This window comes from Echinops telfairi, unplaced genomic scaffold, assembly GCF_000313985.2.
Source record: "Echinops telfairi isolate 266 unplaced genomic scaffold, ASM31398v2 ScPeMD7_43;HRSCAF=161, whole genome shotgun sequence".
Lineage (NCBI taxonomy): Eukaryota > Metazoa > Chordata > Mammalia > Afrosoricida > Tenrecidae > Echinops > Echinops telfairi.
The window spans coordinates 2,839-25,789 of NW_022103941.1; the positions used below are offsets into that span (position 1 = coordinate 2,839).

Genomic DNA, 22,951 nt, shown 5'->3' on the forward strand with positions numbered 1-22,951 from the left:
GAGAGAGAGAGAGAGAGAGAAGCGTGTCTCCATGGGGTTTCGAGGTTTCAGAAGCAAGATTGTGTGGCTGCTCTTTGGGCCCACTGAAACGCGAGAGAAGCCAGTGTCTAGAGAGCTGTTTGTCTTGTGGCACCTACAAATGAGGTCATCAAGCTGTGACCTGATTGACAAGCTACACTCTACCCATATATTCTAATGGGTGTCATGTTGGCACACACAAAAACTTTCACAGTCAGTTTCCAATAAAGTGGTTTGGGGGGAAAAAAGAGAGATCAAATGATATCTTGCATGGGACGAATCTGCTGCTCAGGACCTCTTTAAGGTGTTGAAAAGCAAAGATGTTACTCTGAGGACTATGGTGTGCCTGGCCCAAGTCATGGTATTTTCGATTGCCTCATTTGCATGTGGAATTTGGACATTGAATAAAAGTTGGATAACAGGAATGTGGGTTACAAAAAAACAAAACAAAACAACAACAACAACCCCGCTCCCCACCAAAAAACCCAAACAAACTGAAAAAGAAGGAAGAGGGCCAAAAGGAAGAAAGAAAAACAAAACAAGAAAAGAGCCAGACTAACAAGAATTGAAGAATTATGTAGAATCAAAGTGGACAAAATCACCCGAAGCAGGGACTGCATCCATCTCTGATTCTGAAGAAGGGATGATCACGAAGGTGAGAAGAGCAAGGTGGGTGGAGCATTCCAACTGCTCCTCGGAGGAACGTGCTGAATGGGCAGCAAGAGAAGGGAGTGACAGACAGGGAGCACAAGCAAGCAAGGAGAGCAAATATCGATGAGCAACAGAATAAAGAGGAAGGAAAGAAGTCCGAAGTTAAGAGAGTGGAGAAGAAGCGAAGAAACCTCAGGGGATTCTCGGCTTCAAAGGATACCCACCCACTGAAATTTAAAATTCGCTCCAAATTTATCATCTTGACATGAGCAGATGTATTGAGGCCTTGGGTGAATTTGCTTTACTTTAGGTCATGATGCAACAAAAACCACACAGAGATGATTTCACCACTGGAAAACATACGGCGATTCATAGTTCGTCAGATCATCACGGAAAAGTCCACAACATTGTACAGCAAGTTTAAGAATATGTATCTGGTGGCTGAGGGAGTCTCTGTGATCACCCAAGTGCTGAATAAATCTCTAGCTAAACACATGATATAACGAGGAAGCAAATACAATCAAGGATCAAGGAAAGAAAATGCCAAACAGAAAGCCAGAAGAGAGCAAACTGGTTCAATGACTGTAAATGGGCATTGGGAGCACAGGCTGGTGGTCAGCCACAGCACCGTGGTGATAGCCGTGAAGAAGCAGAGACCACCATGAGGCGAGGCCAGCACTAAGGAAAGGACTTCTAGCAGAGACGGACGCGGAGCGGAGCTATCTCTGAAAGAGTTCACACACGACCAAGCTGACGCACTAGGAGCACAGGACACTCAAGATGTTTGTAATGATTTTTCATGGGAAATATTTAGATTGCTGAGAAGGAAAGATGAACATTTTTATAACCATAAGGTTTGATGTTAAAAATTTATTTCACAAAAAAAATTTTTTAAATTTATTTCACGGGAATGAATTCCATTGTCTTTGTTTAAAATCAAAACGCCATTGCTGATTATACTCGTGCAGTATGAACAGATACAGTAAACCGTAAAAATGGGGGTGGGAGGGAGAATCCACATAGAGAATGTTAAGCTGCTTTTCCAGACATTATGGTTGTAGCATGTTTTCACTGAGGTGTGTAAGTTAATGTGTTATTGATAATAGAGTTACATCTGTAAAAGCCATACTTTTATTATCTTCCCCCTCCTCCCCTTCCCCCAAAATACCGTGAGTTTCGTGCATCACTTATGCACACATTGGACTTACCAAGTTGTCTAATCACTCTTTGTTAGTTCTGGAGAAGTTGAGCATTTTTATGGTAGCTAAAATGTTGCTTCTATGTAAGTACTTACCGCCTCCTTTAATCAAGAGTTCATTTTAATCTTTGTCTACATTGGGCTACACTAACCCACTTCTTTGTCACAAGGTGTGGTCTGTATACCTTTTTGTACGATATCTTGATTCTCAACTATGGTGGAACTGACAATTTTGTAAGGTAAAAAACTCATGGTAATCTTTGAAGATCATATAGCTTTGTGGCTGGGAATTCACTGAAATCACAGAACTTCCCCTGCAGACAGCAGAGTGGGTACATATTGGAATGAATGACTGGCATTAAAAACCTCCTTGAAATTAACCATGGAAGGAAGAAAGCTGATGGTGCCTGGCTATCAAAAGATGTAGTGTCTGGGGTCTTGAAGACTTGAAGGTAAACAAGCGGCCATCTAGCTCAGAAGCACCAAAGCCCCTATGGAAGAAGCACACCAACCTGTGTGATCATGAGGTGTTGAAGGGATGAGGTATCAGGCATCAAAGAACAAAAAATTATATCATTGTGAATGAGGGGTGTGCGGAGTGGGGACTCAAAGCCCATCTGTAGGCAACTGGACATCCCCTTACAGAAGGGTCTTGGGGAGGAGATGAGCCAGTCAGGGTGCAGTGTAGCAACGATGAAACATACAACTTTTCTAGTTCCTAAATGCTTCCTCCCTACTCACTATCATGATCCCAATTCTACCTTACAAATCTGGCTGGACCAGAGGATGTACACTGGTACAGATAGGAATTGGAAACACAGAGAATCCAGGACGGATGATCTCTTCAGGACCAGTGGTGAGAGTGTGGATACCGGGAGGGTGGAGTGAGTGTGGGGTAGGGAGGGGGAACCAATTATAAGGATCTACATATAACCTCTTTCCTGGGGGATGGGCAACAGCAAAGTGGGTGAAGGGAGACGTCAGACAGTGTAAGATATGACAAAATAATAATTTATAAACTATCAAGGCGGGGGGAGCAAGGAGGGAGGGGGAAAATGAGGAGCTGATGCCAGGGGCTTACGTGGAGAGCAAATGTTTTGAGAATGATGAGGGTAACAAATGTACAAACGTGCTTTATACAATTGATGTATGTATGGATTGTGATAAGAGTTGTATGGGCCCCCAATAAAATGATGTAAAAAAAAAATTAACCATGTAAGATTCTTTGTATGTAGTATGAGCCAAAATTGAAAAATGAAAATCTCCAAACCAACTAAATTATGAAAGTTCATTTTTGGGGGATGTCTCAAACTTGCTTTTTTTTAAAGTCATGCTTATTAAGAAAGTCACTGAAAAGTAGTTTGTTTTTAAAACTGGAAATTAACACGTAATGCTTGTGCAATAAATATAAGCTGATACTATATAAAAATATATAACCTATTTGAAACACGACTTTAGATAATTTTAATTTTCATTTATATATAATGTGACAGGATTACAAAGAGTGGACACAGATTACTTGAAGTAAATTAACACCGACTTAGTACTTTGATGGTCTGTATATTCATATGGGCCGAGTCAGGTGAAACCAATGTTAACACACATGATAAGGCTGCATTAGCTAAAAGTCAGCATTCTATTTTGACTATTAGGTGAGAGGCTGGTTTTCAACAGCTCGAACAGCACTTCACATGTTTTGATAGGATTATGGGGAAATGGAGTGAAGAGAGAATGTAAGGTCTATGGCTTATAAGTTGACCCACCCAAAGTGGGTGGTAAGCACTGTCTATTTTAATCTCATGGCTGATAGTTTTTATCTATAGATGAAAAGTTTGAACCTTCAGTTTCAATAATTGCACTTTTGCTTTCACAGGGTCTTAAAATAGAACACGGGCCCTTGTTTGGATGGAGCTCTGCTATAATATTAGATAGATTGGATTTGAACAGAATTGTTTTAGTTGAGCCATAAACTTGGTTTGATGAAAATATTTTTTATTAAGTTCTACTAGTACATTACTTTTTTTGCTACTTACAAGAGCAAGAGACGGATTGTGGATTTGCTCCTAAGAAAATATATGAGGGAGACTTCAAAAAGTTGTTGGAAAAATTCTGTTATCTATCCTAATTTCCAGTGAACTGTAATTTTAGTGATGAGGTAATGGAGTGCAGAGCCAGGGTAACTAATAATAAGCTAAAAATAAAAGAAAGAAATTCTTTTTATATAAAAAAAATCTTGAATACTGTTTCGTGGACATTGATTATTGATGAAAGTTGAAATAGCTGACAGCTTAAATTTCTTCCCCGTTGACCATGGCGTGCTTTACCAGTTCATCTGTGAGCATTGCTGCTTTCATGATATCCGTTGTAATCTATACTGTAGGCTTTCATGTTCTAAGGTATAGGCAAGTAGCCCTGTGCCACGTGATTATTTCATGCATCCAATTCTGTATCAGAATTGGAAAGGGCAGTTTTTTGGGTTATTTGCTCAGTATACAGAGCGAGCACATAACGTGAAAGGATACAATCTGCTGCACATCTTTCCAATTCTGGAATCATTGGGAGGAGAGATGTAGGTATGTTTTCCTGGCAAATGAAACTGTGTACAGAGCTCATGCTGCCATGTGGTGTGGACACTCTGGTCAGGTCATACTGCATGCTGTAGGGTGGCCACAAGGGGGCTCCAGAGCCCACACTTTGCCCTTTTCAGGCCTAGGTGAGATCATCCTGGGGACCTGGGCAGTTTGTAAGGGTCTGTAGCTGGCATTGGTCACAGTTCTGAACCCGACTCTGACTGAGCCCTGAGCTTGACTCCACAGGACACAGGGCTTGGACTCATCCCCAGCGCGGCACCCCTAAGGGAATGATTATAACCTTCTTTTGAGGTTGTTCGAAGGACTCCACACTTCACTTCCACTCAAAAGATGGGGGATGAGGAAATTATTTCAGACCTGGACTTTTACGGGGTTCAAGGGGCTACTTAGGGCAAGGACCCACTGCAAGTTCTGGTTCAGTGTGTGCCGTTTGGTGGCCCTGAGACCCAGGAGAATGGGCTGGAACGGTTTTTTGCTGGAGGTGTAACTGCAATGCTGCAGACAAGCACATGGTGTCGCCAGAGTCACGGTTTCTTTAGAGCTGCTTACACTCCCTGAGACCCTGGACCAGAGTGGAGCTGGCTCTCAAGGGGTCCTGGGAGCTCCTGATGTCTGACTAACTGTGGACCCCAGTCCTATACTGGATACCAGACCGAGCCCTAATCTCATGCTGAGTCCCCTAACCCCACAGTGAGCCCTGATCCCAGCCCTAGCTCTGACCTTGCTGCAGAGGAGGAAAAGAGACAACTTTCAGGCCACCAACTTTCCTTATCCACGCTGAGCCTGAGTGAGCTGTTGGTGTTGTGGGGTTGAGGTTAACTTTTGGACTCCATTGCCATCCCTCAGAGACTGGTGTAAGGCCCTTGTGGGACTCTCTCTCCTGGTTTGTCCTCCTTTGGGACTGGGTTCTGTCCATTGGCAATTCTCAAATGAGTTAAGTAGGTAGGCTTGTACTCATTCAGGGAGAAGTCTGGGCCTTAGATTCCACTCAGGGAGGGTTTGGAGGTGCTGGTCCAGGATGGAGTCACACTCAAAGCTATGGAGGCTACAGAAGCCCTCTTGGAGCAGGCTCTCAAACTCTTGACCCCCACAGACTCTACGGGGTTGCGGGCTCAGCTTCAGAACAACAATTGGGAACGGTGCTGACAGTGGCACTCTAGGACCATACAGCAAACAGCCCCAGGCAAGAGGCTAAGACCCTTGCTCACACTTCTGTCTCTCATGCTGTTCACTGGGAATCCAGTATAGGTTATGTTCTGGGTCCCCCTCAGGCCTGGCAACTGGGGCCTTCCTTGCTGCATAGTGAAATTGGGTCATTTTACGGCTCTGTGGCTCCCTTCCCACATTTAGTTTTTCCTTTCAGCTGTGGGAATGATACTGAATTAGGAATTCTCACTTAGAGTGAATGGCTAGGAGGAATGGAAATCTGCCCATTTTGAGATGGGTTAAGATATTGAGAACCATGCAAGCCTAGTAGAAAACCTAATCCCATCCCCCACTTTCCCTATCTCCACACGTGCTGTGGCTCTGGGTCTACAAGTATATCTCTGTTGTCTATGTTTGACTCTAGCTAGATCACTTACCTCTAAACCAAAACAAGTAAACAGTTGTCCCAGAGTCCACCTGACTCATCATACCCACACGTGTGTCCGAGTAGAACTGTGTTCCATGGGAATTTTAGTGGCTGCTTTTTGGGTAGAAGATCACAGGCCTTTCTTCCAAGGAGCCTCTGGGTGAACTCAAACCACCATCCTTCCATTTAGCTGTGAGCATGAAAACTGGCTCTACCAAGCCGGTGTAGTATCCATGCCCACTCTCTGCCATTCTATTTCTATGAAGCCCCTTCAATGGCCCAAATCCAACAATCAACCCAACCCAAACCAAACCAAACAAGGCACACCAAACTCTCGGCCATTGAATTTATTTGAGTCACAGTAGCTCAGAGGACCAAGTGACTGTCAGTCTTTACACGAGCAGACAGCCTCATCTTCACCACAGAGTAGCTGGTTGGTTTCAAGCAGCCTGACACTTACCAATGAGACCAATGAGACCACTAATACTGCATACTTCAATGCACAGAGGTAGGTAATAAGCATGTGTGAAATGCCAAACAACAATTGTGTGTCAGCTTGCTGTGCTGTGGAGGCTGTGTGTTGCTGTGATGCTGGAAGTTGTGTCACTGGTATTTCAAGTACCAGAAGGATCATCTGAAGTGAACAGGCTTTAGTGAAAATACCAGATGAAGAATACCTAGCCAAGAAGCTACCTACTTCTGAGACAGTTGTCATTGTAAATATAGTACCTGGAAGTACTGTAAGACAGTGAAGGCATAATGAATGGACACAGAGCATTCATTGTTACATGTAGTGTCATATGATGGGCCAAGTGGTGGGGCAGAGTCAGTGAAAATGTGACTGGGGCGGAGCTGCTTTCTTTGAGTGGAGTTGATCATGGGGACTGACTGGAAGAAATCCTGTGGGAGCTGAGATTTTGAGACCTTAATTTGCTTGTGAGGCATGACTCAAAGTAAGAAGCAGCAGCTTCAAAAATCTCCTAGTGACCAAAGTTTGGAATGTACAAGGTATGAATCTAGGAAAATTAGAAGTCATCAGAAATGAAGTAGAAGACATAAAGAGCGATATCCCAGGCATTCGTGAGCTGAAATGTACTGGGATTGGTTTTTTTGAATCATAGAAATTCATATTGTTTTCTATGCTTGGAAGGACACACTCAAGAGAAATTGTGCGGCATTCATCATAGATGTATGCATGGATTGTGACAAGAGTTGTATGAGCCCCCAATAAAATGATTTTTAAAAAGACATTTCAAGAAGGACCTTGAAGCACAAAACTGAGTGATAGGATTATATCTATCTGCTTTAAGGAAATCCAATAAATACAACTATTATTCAGATATATGCATCAACTATGGATACTAGTGATGAAGAAACTGAAGAATTCTGCCAGTGCCTTCAGCTGGAAATTGATCAAGCATGGGATTAAGATGCTTTGCGAGTGGAGTGCAAAAGTTGGGAACAAAGGTGGTGGAAAATATATGTTTGGTGATAGATCTACAGCTGTTTATATTACAGAATTTTGCTTTAACAATATATTGTTCATAGGAAATAACTTTTTTCAACCACAAATGTTAAGTACATACATGGGCTTCTCCAGGGGGAATACCCAGAAACCAAATGACAGCAGCGGGCAAAGATAACGCACATGCTCAACATCAGCAGCTGAAACCAAGCCAGGGGCCGACTGTGGAACAGACATCCATGGCTCATATGCAAGTTCTGGCTGAAGTTGAAGAAAATTAAAACAAGACCATAAAAGCCAAAACATGACCTTGAGTCTATGCCACGTGAATTTTGAGAACATCCCAAGAGCAGATTTACTGCCTTGAACACTAATGACAGAAAGCTGATGAGCTGTGGGAGGACATCCAGAAAGCCATTCAGGGGCAAAGCCAACAATCATGAGAAAGACAGGAAGGAAAGAACAGATCACAGTGGATGTCAGAAGAGATTCTGAAACTTGCTCTTCATTCCAGAGTACCTGAAGCAGATGAAGGAAATGATGAAGTCAGAGAGCTGAACAGAACAGACAGAGTGAACGTTATAATGACACATGTGAAGACCTAAAGCCAGAAAACCAGACAAGAACAAGCTCAACAGATCTGAAAGTGAGAGAACTCAGGAAAGGGCATCTGCTTAGACAGAATGACACTGCTGCTGGGTGACCACGAGGGGGCTCCAGAGCCTTCCCTTTGCCCTTGGCCAGCCTAGGCAAGATCATTTTGTGAGGGTTTCTAGGTGACATAAGCCACTTGCCAATCTGATTGCACCTCTGAGTTCTGAGCCCGACCGTGCTCTTAATTCTGGCCTGGACTGGGATGGGCAGACTTTGACTTTGATTGGTTTCAGAACAAAGGTCTTTTCCTTTGTCATGACCTCAAGGTCCAGGCAGGGCCTGGACCCTGATTAGAGCCCACTTCTGCAGACCAGAAGCTCTACGCTCCCCTTGGCCAGGTCCCAGGCTTGGTCACTTGCAAGGCCACACCTTTGTGCCATCATCTTAAGGCATTGAGGTTCCCCAGGGAAGAGATGGACATGCTGACCTAGGAGCTTTCTCTTTACCCTGTGAGAGCTTCTTACTTGGTGTGTTCTCCGTATGTATGTGTGTGTGTCTACGCGCATGTGTCCCTGGCAACTCAGGCCTTCTTTGTTCAGATCTTTGTCATATGTCCACTGGTATCTTAGATTTCCCATGTCCCTGGGATGGTAGCACACCCTCAATCGGCTAAAATCATGTTCATATCCTTCACCATTTTAACATCAGAACCCTGTCTCTTCTATCTGATATTGCTTCATGTCCAACCACAGCAGACCTGGACATAGCCACCTTCTCTGGAGTCACCTTCCCTGAGATGTACTTCTGGGTTTGGATCTCTGAGTTGAATCTGGGTATGTTACTACTGAGAGCAGGAAAACCTGGGTGTCGTCCTCCCTCAAACTCTCCTTATCAGCACAGTGCACAGCCACCCCACTCAGCCAATGGAGACAGGAGATCCTGCCCAACCAAGGGAGATGGCAGCACCCACACCCCACTCCCCCAGGGAGCTTGTACTGTAGATATTGCTCCCTGGGACATGGCATGGGATCCTGAAGCAGGGCCTTTGGCATTTAGGCTGACACACATGTGTGGCACACACCCAGCATCAGCGCTGCACATGACACGCGGCGTGGACTCAACCCCAGCATAGCATTCCCAGTGCCTAGGAATGAGGGTGACCTTCCCCTGAGGCTGATCAATGGAACTCAAACTTCACTTTAAGTAAAAGTGTTTGGGATGAGGAAGTGCTTTCTTTCCTGGGTTCCCTGACTACAGACCCCTCTGGAGTCCAAAAAGCTTGCTAAGTGCACTGCAGATGATACCTGGTTCTCCTTTTACCCTCTGCCTGCCCAGAGTCCCAAGAGGCTGGGCTGGAACATTTTTTTTTGCTAGAGGTATAACTGCAATGATGCAGATAAGCACATGAGGTCCCCAGAGCCATGGCTCTTCAGAGCTGTTTATACACACTGAGACCCTGCACCAGGGAGGAGCTTGTACTCGAGAGCTCCTGGGATCTCCTGACTGCTGATGGACAGTAAATCCCAGGCCTACACTGGATATCAGACTGAGCGTTAGTCCCATGTTAAGCCCCCTTCTCTCTACAACCCTGATCCCAGCCCTAGCTCTGATCATGCTCCAGAAGAGGCAAAGCAACAGTTTTTAGGTACCAATTCTCCTTCGCCCAGCCAAGGTTTTGGTGTTGTGAGATTGAGGTCATCTTTTGGACACCTCTGCCATCCTTGGGAGACAAGGCTCTTGAAGGACTCTCTCTCCAGATTTGTCCTGGTTTGGGGCTGGCAATTCTCAAGGGAGTTAAGCAGGCCAGCTTCTACCCATTCTGGGAGAAGTCTGGGTCTTGGATTCTACTCCTCAGGGAGGCTTTGTGGGTCCTCGTCCAGGATGGAATCACACTCAAAGGTATGGAGTCTACAGAAGCCCTGTTGAAGCAGTTTTTCAAACCATTTACCCCCATAGACTCTTGGGTTTGGGTGCCTTCATACTCAGAACAATTGAGAATGGTGCTGACAGTGGAACTTTAAGGCTTTATAGCAAATAGCCCCAGATGAGTGGCTAAGGCCCCTGCCCACACTTTTGTCTCTGGTGCTGCTGACTGGGAATGCAGATGTAGGTTGTCTTCTGTGTGTCTAAATGTCCCCCTGATGCCTGGCAACCGGGGCCCTCCTTTCTGTGCAGTGACACAGGGTCACTATAGCCTTCCATGGGTCCCTTCCCTCATTTAATCTGCCCTTTCCACAGTGGGAATGCTACTGAATTAGAAATTCTCACTCAGAGTGACTAGCCAGGAGGAACGGACATGCCTAACAGCCCATTTTGAGATGTTTAAAATTTTCAAAACCATATAAAGCCTAGTAGAAAATCTTCTAATCCCATCCCCTAGTTTATCTGATTGCTAGAATTTCCCTTCAGGTGCTCTTCCTCTGTGTCTACCAGTAGATCTCTGTCTTGTCTAGATTTGACTCTGCATCTAGGTCATGCACTTCTAAACCAAGACAAATAAACAGTTGTCCTGGAGTGCACCTGAGTCCTGGTGCCCCACACACGTGTGCCCGAGTAGACTGTGTTCTGTGGGGATTACAGTGGTTGCTTTTGGGATAGAAGATCACAGGCCTTTCTTCCAAGAAGCCCCTGGGTGTGTGTACCACCAAGGGCCAGCATCCACCTCCAACTGTCTGCCATTCTTGTATTTTAAGGCCCCTCAACCAGAAAACTCCAACAACCAAACTAAACCAAACCACACCACACCAAGCTCGCTTCCACTGAATTCATTTGAGTCATTGTGATGGTATAGAGCAAAGTGGCTGTAAATCTTTATAGGAGCAGGCAGCCTCAATTTCCCCCAACAGAGCAGCATGTGGGTCAGAACCAGTGACCTTTCAATTTATAGCTTAATACCAACTGGACCACTTAGGCCCCATACTTCAATGGATGGAGGTTGGAAACAGGTATATGTAAAAATGCACACCGACAATTGTCTGTCAGTTTGTTGTGCTATGGAGACTGTGTGTTGCTGTGATTCTGGAAGCGATTCACTGGTAATTCACATACCAGCAGGATCACCCTAAGTGAACAGGTTTCTGTGGAGCTTCCAGGCTAAGAATATACTGATAAGAATCAATTGGCTACCTACTTCAGAGACAGTAGTTGCTGAAAATATTATGCATGGAAATATTGCCAGATACTGAGAGCCTAAGGCAGTGGTTCTCAACCTTCTCAGTGCAGCGACCCTTTCATATAGTTCCTCATGTTGTATGTTGTGGTGACCCCCCAACCATAAAATTATTTTTGCTGCTACTTCTTAACTGTAATTTTGCTACTGTTATGAATTGGGTGACCCTTGAGAAAGGGTTGTTCGACCCCCAAGGGGTCTCAACAGACACAGAGCACTGTTGGAGGTAGTGTCATATGATGGCCCATGTCGTGGGGCAGAGTCAGTGGAAATGTGGCTGAGGAGGAGCTGCTTTTACAGAGTGGAGCTGATCATGGGGACCGAATGGAATAAATCCTGTGGGAGCTGAGACGTTGAGACCTTCATTTGCTTAAGAGGTGTGACTCCAAGTAAGAAGAAGCAGCTTCAAAATTCTCCTTGAGACCAGAGCTCAGAATGTACAGAGTGTGAATCTAAGAACGTTGGAAGGTATCAGAAATGAAGTAGAAAACATAAGGAGCTATCACTTAGGCATTAGTGAGCCAAATTGGACTTCGATTCGTTATTTTGAAGCATAATGATTTTCTATGCCTGGAAGGACACGCTCAAGTGGAATGCGTGGCATTCATTGCCAAAAAGGACATTGCAGCATAATGCTGAAGGTGATAGGATTATATCTATCTGCTTGAAGTAAATCCATTAAATACAGATATTACTCAGATTTATGCACCAACCAGGGACATAGTTGATGAAGAAATTGAAGGATTCTACCAGTGTCTTCAGTTGGAAATTGACCAAACATGGGATCAAGATGCTTTTCGATTGGAATGCACAAGTTGGGAACAAAGAGGAAGGGACAGTAATTGGAAAATGTATGTTCAGTGATAGAACTAAAGCTGGTTATATTGTATAATTTTACAGTTACAGTGACTTGTTCATAGCAAATACCGGTTTTCAACAACAAAATGTAGTGTATACACGTGAGTTTCTCTAGATGGAATACAAAGAAACCAAATTGACTGTATTTGTGGGGAGAGAGAACGCACACGCTAAACATCAGCAGCTGAAACCAAGCCAGGGGCCGACTGTGGAACAGACCATTCATGGCTCATATATAAATTCAGGCTGAAGTTGAAAAATAAAACAAGACTACAAAAGCCAAAATATGACCTTGAGTTGATGCCATGTGAATTTTGAGAACATCCCAAGAACAAATTTACTGCCATGAGCACTAATGACAGAGAGCTAATGAGCTGTGGAAGGACATCCAGAAATCCCTTCATGGGCAAAGCCAACGATCATGAGAAAGACAGGAAGGAAAGAACAGATCACAGTAAATGTCAGAAGAGACTCTGAAACTTGCTCTTCATCCTAGCGTACCTGAAGCAGATGAAGGAAATGATGAAGGCAGAGAGCTGAATGGACCCTATCAAAGGGCAGCTAGAGAAGACAGAGTCAAATGTTATCATGACATGTGCACAGACCTAGAGCCAGAAAACCAAAGAGAAGAACAAGCTCAGCCAATGTGAAAGTGAGAGAACTCAAGAAAGGGTGTCTGCTCAGGCAGAAAGACACTGCTGCTGGATGACCGCGAGGGGGCTCCAGAACCTTCCCTTTGCCCTTGGCCAGCCTAGGTGAGGTCATCCTGGGACCTGGGCAGTTTGTGAGGGTATCAAGGTTGCATAGGTCACTTGAAAATCAGATCCTGCCCCCAAGTCCTGAATTGGACCATGCACTGAATCATGGCTTGGACTGGGGATGGGCAGACGTTGGCTTTGACTGGTTGCGGGGGGGAAAAAAGGTCTTTTCTTTTGTCATGGCCCCAAGGTCCAGACAGGGCCTGGAGTCTGATCAGGGTCTTTACTGCTGACTTCAGAGGACCTGAAATATCCTCACCTCCTTAGGCAGGTCCCAGCCTTGGTCTCTTCCAGGACACATCTTTGTGCCATCATCTTAAGGCATTGAGGTTCCCCAGGGAAGAGATGGACCTGATGACCTAGGAGCTTTCTCTTTATCCTGTGAGGGCTTCTTACTTGGTGTGTTCTCCGTATGTGTGTGTGTGTGTGTCTGCACACACGTGCGCGCACACGCGAATGTGTCCCTGGAAACTCAGGCCTTCTTTGTTCAGATCTTTGTCATATGTCCACCGGTATCTTAGATTTCCCATGTCCCTGGGATGGTAGCACACCCTCAATTGGCTAAAATCATGTTCATATCCTTCACCATTTTAACATCAGAACTCTGTCTCTTCTATCTGGTATTGCTTCATGTCCAACCACAGGAGACCTGGACATAGCCACCTTCTCTGGAGTCACCTTCCCTGAGATGTACTTCTGGGTTTGGATCTCTTGAGTTGAATCTGGGTATGTTACTACGGATAGCAGGAGAACCTGGGTGTCGTCCTTCCTCAAACTCTCCTTATCAGCACAGTGCACAGCCACCCCACTCAGCCAATGGAGACAGGAGATTCTGCCCAACCAAGGGAGATGGCAGCACCTACACCCCACTCCTCCAGGGAGCTTGTACTGTAGATATTGCTCCCTGGGACATGGCGTGAGGTCCTGAAGCAGGGCCTTTGGCATTTAGTCTGACACGCATGTACAGCCAGCATCAGGGCTGCACATGACATGCGATGTGGACTCAACCCCAGCGTGGCATTCCCTGTGCCTAGGGATGATAGTGACCTTCCCCTGAGGCTGTTCTATGAACTTCAAACTTCACTTTCAGTAAAAGGATATGTGATGAGGAAGTGATTTCCTTCCTGGGTTCCCTGACTGGGGACCCTTCTGGAGTCCCAAAAGCTAGTTCAGCACCACCCACTTCAGATGATACCCAGTTCCCCTTTTGCTCTCTGCCTACCCAGAGCCCCAAGAAGTTGGGCTAGAATGTTTTTGATGTAGGTGTAACTGCAATGCTGCAGACAAGCACATGAGGTCCCCAAATCCATGGCTCTTCAGAGCTGCTTACACTCATTGAGACCCTGGACTATAGTAGAGCTGGTTGTCAAGGGTTCTGGGAGCTCCTGAGGTATGGCTGACAGAAGACCCCGGAAGCACACAGGATACCAGACTGAGCTCTAATCCCATGTTGGGCACACTAAACTACACAGGATTCTTGATGTCTGGCTGACAGGAGAACCCGGGACTACACAGCATACCAGACTGAACCCTAGTCCCATGTTGAACCCCTTAACCCCACAGTGAGCCCTGATCCAAGCTCCCGCTCTGACCCTGCTGCAAACAAGGCAGAGGCGGCTCTTAGGCCACCAACTCTCCTTAGTAACACTGGGTCTCTGTTAGCTGTTGGTGTTTTGGGGTTTGAGGTCAACTCTTGGACACCACTGCAATCCCTCAGAGACAGGTGGAAGGCCCATGTGGGACTGTCTCCTGGAATATCCCTGTTTGGGGCTGGGTTCTTTCCATTGCCAGTTCTCAAGGGATTAAGCAGGATGGCTTGTACCCATTTAGGGAGAAGCCTGGGCCTGGGATTAAACTCCTCAGGGAGGGTTTAGGGGATGCTAGTTCAGGATGGAATCAAACCCAAACTATGGGGTCTACAGAAGGCTTGTTGGAGCAGGTTCTCAAACTGTTTCCACCCACAGACTCTATGGGGTTGAGTACCCTCCGTTTTAGAAGAACAATTGGTAATGGTGCTGACAGTAGTATGCTAGGGCCGTATAGCAAACAACCCCAGACGAATGGCTAAGCCCCAGCCCACACTTCTGGCTCTGGTGCTGTTGACTAGGGATCCAGACATAGGTTGTGTTCTGGTGATTGCATGTCCCCCTTAAGCCTGGCAACTGGGGCTCTCTTTGGTGAGCAGTGACAGGGGGTCACTTTAACCCTCTGTGGCTACCTTCCCCCATTTAGTCCTTCCTGTCTGCTGTGGGAATGCTTCCGCATTGGGAATTCTCACTCAGAGTGCCTGGCCAAGAGGAACAGACATGCTCATCTGCCCATTTTTAAATGGATCAAGTGATTCAGAACCACAGCAAGCCTAGTAGAAAATATCCCAATCCCATCACCTAGTTTCCCTGTTTACTCAGCAGATGTGAAAGTGAGAGAACTCAAGAAAGGGCAGCTGCTCAGGCAGAAAGACACTGCTGCTGGATGACCACGAGGTGGCTCCAGAGCCTTCCCTTTGCCCTTGACCAGCCTAGGCAAGGTCATCCTGGGACCTAGGCAGTTTGTGAGGGTCTCTAGGTGGCATAGGTCACTTGCCAATCAGATCCCGCCCCCAAGTCCTGAACTAGACCATTCACTGAATCATGGCTTGGACTGACGATGGGCAGACTGGCTTTGACTGGTTGCTGAGGTTCAGGCAGGGCCTGGAGTCTGATCAGAGTCTTTGTTGCTGACTTCTGTGGACCAGAAAGCTCCATGCCCCACCTTGGCCAGGTCCCAGGCTTAATCTCTTCCAAGCCACACCTTTGTGCCATTATCTTAAGGCATTGAGGTTCCCCAGGATAGAGATGGACCTGCTGACCTAGGAGCTTTGTCTTTATCCTGTGAGGGCTCACTGATTGGGGACCAATCTGGAGTCCAAAAAGCTAGTTCAGCAGCACCCACTGCAGATGATACCTGGTTCCCCTTTTGCTCTCTTCCTGCCCAGAGCCCCAAGAGGCTAGGCTAGAACGTTTTTGCTGGAGGTGTAAGTGCAAAGCTGTGGATGCGTACATAGGACCCCCAGAGCCATGGCTCTTCAGAGCTGCTTTCACTCACCTGAGACTCCCCTGGAGCAGAGTGGAGCCAGTACTCCAGAGCTCCTAGGAGTTCCTGACATCTGGCTGACAGGAGAGCCCGGGCCTCCGCTGGATCCGGGACTGAGCCCTCATGCCATGTTGGGCCCCTTAACTCCACAGTGAGCCCTGATCCCAGCCCCAGCTCTGATCCTGAGGCAAACAGATAGCTTTTAGGACACCAACCCCTCCCTGAGTCATGCTGGGCCTGAGTGAGCTGTTGGTGTTATGGGGGTGAGGTTACCTTTTGGAAGCCACTGCCATCCTTGGGATACAGGTGTCAGGGCCTGTGTAGCTGCACTCTCCTGGTTTGTACTGGTTTGGGGGCTGGGCTCTGTGCCCCTCCCATGGGCAAATCCAGAGGGATTGTATTCATTTTAAAATTAGTTTTATTGGCACATAATTCACATACCATACAATTCAATCGTCCAATCATATTATGAAGACTCGCACACCCATCACCGCAGTCAACCCCAGCCCATTCTCTTCTCACTTTCACTCATTGTTAACAGCTCCGTGTTTGCCCCTACCTCCCCTGCCACGGCCCCAAGAAGCCAGTCATTCATTTACTGACTCTCTAGATTTAGCTTTCTTGGATATCATATACAGAAAATCATACAGAGAAAGAAAAACAACAGCCACAGTCAAACAGAGAAAAACCGTCATGCACAAGAAAGCAGAGAACATTAAAAACCAGAACAAGGTTAAAGTGAGTCAAAAGGGAGCTCTATTCATGAGCTGTTACATTTTAACCTCACCCCATCTGCGGTAATCCACGTTCAAATGCACACTGCATGATATAGCAACGCTATTCACACCCCATGGTCAGAGTGTTAGTACATAAGGGCCTTAATTTGTGTGTGTTCCTCTTTTACTTCAAAAAATATTCCAAAGCATTTTAAAAATGGGTCAGATGATAAGTTATTACATTTTAACCTGAATACATCCATTTGCCATAATTGACTTTAAAATGTCCTCTGTCTAATATCAAGTCTGTTCATATTCTTTGACTTTGGTTAGAGGGAATTCATTCACTCGCTTGCTCGCTCACTCACTCATTACCATGGTGAATCATAGCGACTCTATAGAGCCATGTATAACTGTCCTTGTGAGTTTCTAAGACTTTTACTCTTTATGAGAGGGGAAAACCCCATATTGCTACCACAGAGTGGCTGGTGGTTTCAAACTGATGACCTTTAGGAGTGCAGCCCACTGTGTAACTACTGTATGACGAGGGCTTCTTCCAGAGCTTTAATCCATGCACGGTTCCTGCAAAAGGATTTTGTTTGGGATTCCCTGGCATCCGTAGCCTTCTGCAAACCAGATGTTCATAATTTAAGCTCTGACACAGTCCCTCTTTCAGATTTGGATTTGATTATTTGTGATCATCCGATCACACAGGTTGGTGTGCTTCTTCCACAATTACTTACTTAATGCCACACTTAGCTGGCTGCTTGTTTGAAGACAATCCTTTAAGACCCCAGATGCTATTCCTTCTGAGAGCTGGGTAGCATCTGGTGTCATCTCCACCCTTTGGTATAGCACTGATATCTTCAGTGATCTCTTCATGAGGGTCAGAGGGGTGAAGGATACCTTTGTACTCATCCAGAGAGCAGCCTGAGCCTCAGGCCCCACTCCTTAGGGAGGGTTTGGTGGTGCTGGTCTAGCATGGAATCACACTCAAGGCTGTGGGGGCTCTACAGAAGCTATAGGGGCAGGTTCTCAAACACTTAGACCACAGACTTTATGGGGTTGGGTGCCTTCAGTTTCAGAACAGCAGTTGTAAGTCATAGATGCTGAAATTGAGGACAGTGCTGACAGTGGGACTCCAGGGCTTCATCACAAACATCCCAGACTAGAGGCTAAGACCCCTGCCCACCGTTTTGTCTCCGGCATTGTCGCCTAAGAATCCAGGTGCGGGTTGTGTTCGACATGGCCCCCTAGGGCCTGGCAACAGCCCTCCTTGCTGGGCAGTGACACAGGGTCACTTTGGCTATCTGTGGCACCCTTCTACCTCTAAGCCAAGACAAAATAAACGGTTGTCCTGGAGTCCACCTGACTCCTGGTATACCACACACATGTCCGAGTAGAACTGAGTTTCAGAAGTCACTTTTTTGTATCGAACATCACAGGCCTTTCTTCCAAGGGGTCTCTGGGTAGACTCAAACCCCCATCCCCTCACACCCCCAGTGAGTGTGACCCTTGGCTGTACCATCCAGGGGCAGGATGCATGTCCCACTCTCTGCCATTCTTGTTCTTTGAGGGCCATTCAATGGGCAAAATCCAACAATCCAACCAAACTGAACTGAAGTGAACTCTGCTACCGAATCCATCCTGCATCATAGAGGCCTTATGGAACAGTGACTGGAAGTCTTTGTAGGACCAGACAACATCCTCATTCTCCCACAGAGCAGTTGCTGGTAGACCACACCATTCACAGCCTAATGTTTAAGCCACTGTTCCACCAGGACACCATACTCAAAGGGCAGAGCTAGGAAATAGACTTAAGTCAATATACACATGTGCCTTTGCATTACAGGGTTACAAAGTGTGTTGAATACCCCACGGACGTCCGGAAGGAGAAGGACATATCTCATTTCCAGTAGTCTGAGTATCTCTCAGAAGCCAGCATGGTGAGCCTTCATCTCATGTATCCAGGACATGTTGTCGTGAGAAAGACATCATGCTTGGTCAAGTGGAGCCAGCAGGAAAGAGGGAGATGCTTAGCGGATTGGGCTGAGCCAGCGGCTGCAACAGTGTGTTCCACACCCCGTGGCGAGGAGGGCGGTGCGGGGCTGAGCAGTGTTTCCCTCTGATGGACCTGGCGCTGCTGGGAGTTGGAACAGACTGAACCACAACTCACAGCAGCAAGTACACACATGCACACACATGCATACACGCCAACCCCCCGTGTCTCTGGGTGAGTCTATTTAAAACCGTGAGTTCATTATGCACGTCCAGTTCCAGCCATACCCTCAGCGTTCCCGGGGTTCTCCTGTCACTATCTGGGACCCCTATGAGAGTGAGGAGCCAGCTCCTTGAGCCTCCAAATGTTTACTTCTCAGCAGGCTCCTCACCCATTGCTCTCCAGGACCCCAGCACTCCTGACCTCCCTTCTCCTTGCTTGGCGCCTGGACATGTGTTTGACTTCCTCCTACATAGGCCCCAAAGTCCGCCCTCCCCGATTCCTTTGACTGTCACTGCCTCCGGCTGTGTCATCTCTGTAATTTAACATCTAGAGGGAGAACACATCACTGGAGGACCCCCCACCCACTTACCGGTGCAGCGCAGGCGCATTGACCTTCTGTCATGGTGAGACACACTGAGCATGCTCTGTGGCTGCTTGGAGAAGATGTCCAACAAGGCTCCCTGTGGTGAGGACAGGCCTGTGGTGAAGAAGAAGGCAGAAGCACCCAGAGGGGGCATTCCAGACCAGAGCATCCATTGGCCTGATTCTTCCTGCGGGGCCCTGTCCTGGAGTCTGGCCCGCAGTGTGTGTGTGCATGTGTGTGTGTGTGTGCGCGTGTGCGCGTGCGTGCACACAGAGAGGCACAACAGTAGGATTGTGCCCTGAAGGCAGTATCTTGGGGTCTCCCAGCAGAGTTGTAGCAGCAACTTGGGGTGCCGCTCCCTTTCTCCCCATCATCCTGGCTTGTTCTAGTTCATCCATTGACTACCCCAACTACCCCTACCATCAGTGCAGCCCTCCCAGGAGGGCCCCTTCCAGCATCCCTGCCCCATGGCTGCTCCCAGGAGGCACCCAAGGGGGTTCTGCTACCCTTGATGTGGGTTGCCCTTTCCTTGTGCAGCATGTCCAGTCTCGTGTTCCAGAGAAGTGATCAGTGCCTGGTGGTGGTAACCAATGATCTGGCTGAGGTCTGCGAGCTGGGCCAGGGTGATGGTGGGGCACTTGGGGCAGCTAGGAAAACAGGGATGGGTGGTAGGTGGGAGGAGTGACCAAGCTCCTTTGCCTCCCCTGTTCTAAGGGCCTCCTGATGCCTGGCTTCCTCAAGCCTCCTCTGAGCCCTCCTGAGAAGCCCCCACCTGGAATGCCCCAGAGTAGGGGCAGGACAAGAGTGGAGGGTGTGGGTGGAGGAGCCAAGCCCTCTTTGCTTGACCTCCTTCTCCCTCCCAGGCTAGGCCCATGGATGGATGGGCTGGGGCAGGGGTTGGGGAGACTGCCTGGGCAAGGAATTCTCTGTGGGACCTAGGGAAGCAGCAGAACCATGGAGCCCAGAGACCCTAGAAGGCTCCACATTCCGTCCAGGCTTGTCTGTGTGCCCCCCACTCCCCCGTTGTTGGGCTGTTCTCATGGAAGGGGTGTGAGTTCCCCCCACAAGCCCAGGGCCTCCTTCTCAGCAGACCTTTCTCCATTAACCTCTGCCCCCCCCCACCTCCACCCCCCAGCTTTCCTTTGCATTGGAGAGGACACAGGACTGCCTACTGCCTCCTTTCATCCCCCTCCTGCACAGGACAGAGCTGTCTGTTTCTGCCCAAAGAGATTCTTGTGATGATAACAAGCACAGGAAGCTTTGTGGGCCAAACTCACGTGTCTCAGCCGGTGGAAGGGGTGCCCTCCCTGCTCCCCAGCAGCCCATACTGGGGCGTCCCTATTGCCTGACTCCAGTAGCACAGGGAAGGGTATCTGTGGCCCTCTACCTGTGGTAGGGTGTCCTCCTTGGCCTGAACGACGGGCTCCAGGGTGTTCATGCCTGTGCCGTCACAGTACATACAGGGGCTTCCCACACCTGTGACCCCCTCATCTGGTACAGCATGATCAGACCTGCCCTCACAGTTGCAGAAAAAGTTGGTTCTATTATGATTATCACAGCAATACTGAAATGTCCCTACACGTGCAGCCTGAAGCCCGATGACCAGTATGTGCCTATGCCTGGGTTCTGAGGTCCAGCCCCAGCCACTACCCCCAGCCCTGGGGGAGCTTCTGTGCTTGAAAGGGTGTCCATGCAGCCCCCACCCCTGTGCGTGTGTGTGTATCTGTGTGTGGATGTATGTAGGTGATGTGTGTGTGAGTGTATCTGAGTGTGTCTGTGTTTATGATGTGTGTCTGTCCATGTTTGAGTCAGTGTGTGTCTATGTTTGTGTGTTTCTGTGATGTGTGTTTGTGTTTTTGTGTGTCTGTGTGTGCCTGTCTGTGTTGTGTATCTGTGTGTGTGACTATGAGTGTGTATGTGTGTGGTAGGTCTGCAATGAGTGAATGTGTGTAGTTAATGTGTGTCAGTCTGTCTGTGTGAATGTGGGTGTCAGTGTTGTTTGTCTGTGTGTGCCTATCTCTGTGTGTCTGTATCTTTGATGTGTGACTGTCTGTCGGGGATATGTACTTGTCTGTCTGGCATGTGTACTACTCTGTTTTGTATTCTATGTGTGTCTGTATGTTTCTGTGTGTGATATCTTTCTCTGTTGTGTATATATATGGTGTGTGTGTCTGTTTGTATCTCTGTGTGTGCCTGTGTGTCTCTCTGTGGGTAACTGTACCTGCCTCTGTGGGTCTGTGTGTGACTTTGTGTATCTGTGTGTGTGTGTGTGTGTGTGTGTGTGTCTGTGGGTAACTGTGCATGCCTGTGTGGGTCTTTGTGTGACTTTATGTATATCTGTGTGTGTGTCTCTCTATCTCTGTGGGTAACCGTGCACGCCTGTGTGAGTCTGTGTGTGAATTTGTGTATCTCTATGTATGCCTGTCTGTATCTGTGTGTGTGTGTGTCTGTGGGTAACTCTGTACATGCCTATGTGGGTCTGTGTGTGGCTTTGTGTATCTCTGTGTGTCTGTCTGTATCTGTGTGTGTGTGTCTGGGTAACTGTGCATGCGTGTGTGGCTCTGTGTGATTTTGTGTATCTCTACATGTGTCTGTCTGTGTCTCTGTGTATGTGTCTCTCTGTGGGTAACCGTGCATGCCTGTGTGGGGCTGTGTGTGACTTTGTGTATCTCTATGTGTGTCTGTTTGTGTCTCTGCGTGTGTGTGTTTCTCTCTGTGGGTTATTCTGTGCATGCCTGTGTGGGGCTGTGTGTGACTTTGTGTATCTCTATGTGTGTCTGTGTGTGTCTCTGCGTGTGTGTGTTTCTCTCTGTGGGTTATTCTGTGCATGCCTGTGTGGGGCTGTGTGTGACTTTGTGTACTTCTGTGTGAGTCTGTCTGTATCTTTCTGTGTGTCTGTGTGTATTTCTCGTTTAGGTGCCTGTGTGTGTTTGTATGTATCTCATTTTGTGTCTGTGCTGGTGTGTATCTCTCTATGCGTGTCTGTGTACCTCTGTGTCTGTGTGTGCCTCCATGTATATCTTTCTGTGCACATCTGTGTGTGTCCCTTCTGGGCCCTTGTATATGTCCCAGGATACCTTTGTGTCCCTCTCGGGACAGGGAGAGGACTGGTGCGTGAGCGCTGTGGGCAGGGGTCTTCCACATTCCACGGCAGTTGCAGACCTGTGGGGGGCAGGTCTGCATCCTGGATGAGCCACAGCTGAGGATGGGGCCCGGGCCCTGGTGGGCCTGGGACTTTGTCCACAGGTGATACAGAGAACCTACCCATGGTGTGCGGGGCCTCGGTTCTGAAGGCCTGGTCTCTCCCCTATTGAGCCTCAGTCACCTCCACTAGTTAGCCCTTTAGGAAGTTCCCTGGGGGGCCTGGTCAGTCTATGCCAGTGCCATGTAGATCAGGGTAGGACTGCACTCCTGGGGTGGGGGTGGGGTGGGTGAAAAGGGGGTGAAAGGTCATAAATTCTCCCAAACACTTAGGTCCAGTGCCCACTGCCCCTCCTCACCGAATGCAAATATCTACATGGTTGGTAGGGCTGAGGTTCAGTCTCAGGGGCCACAGGTATTTCCAACCCTGGCTCTCCCACCTGCTCTGTGGTTCCTGTTCTCATCATTTTTAGAAACATTTGCAAAACTGTGTGCACAGGAGCAAGGATGGGGGTGTGAGTCAGCCAGTGGGCAGCTGTGAGGCTCTTGTTTGTCAGACTGC

General features: G+C 47.6%; 1 pseudogene; it reads left to right on the plus strand.

Annotated features, from left to right (window-relative positions):
• The window catches only part of LOC101659909, a 45,929-nt pseudogene that overhangs the window by 1,181 nt on the left and 21,797 nt on the right, over positions 1-22,951 (plus strand).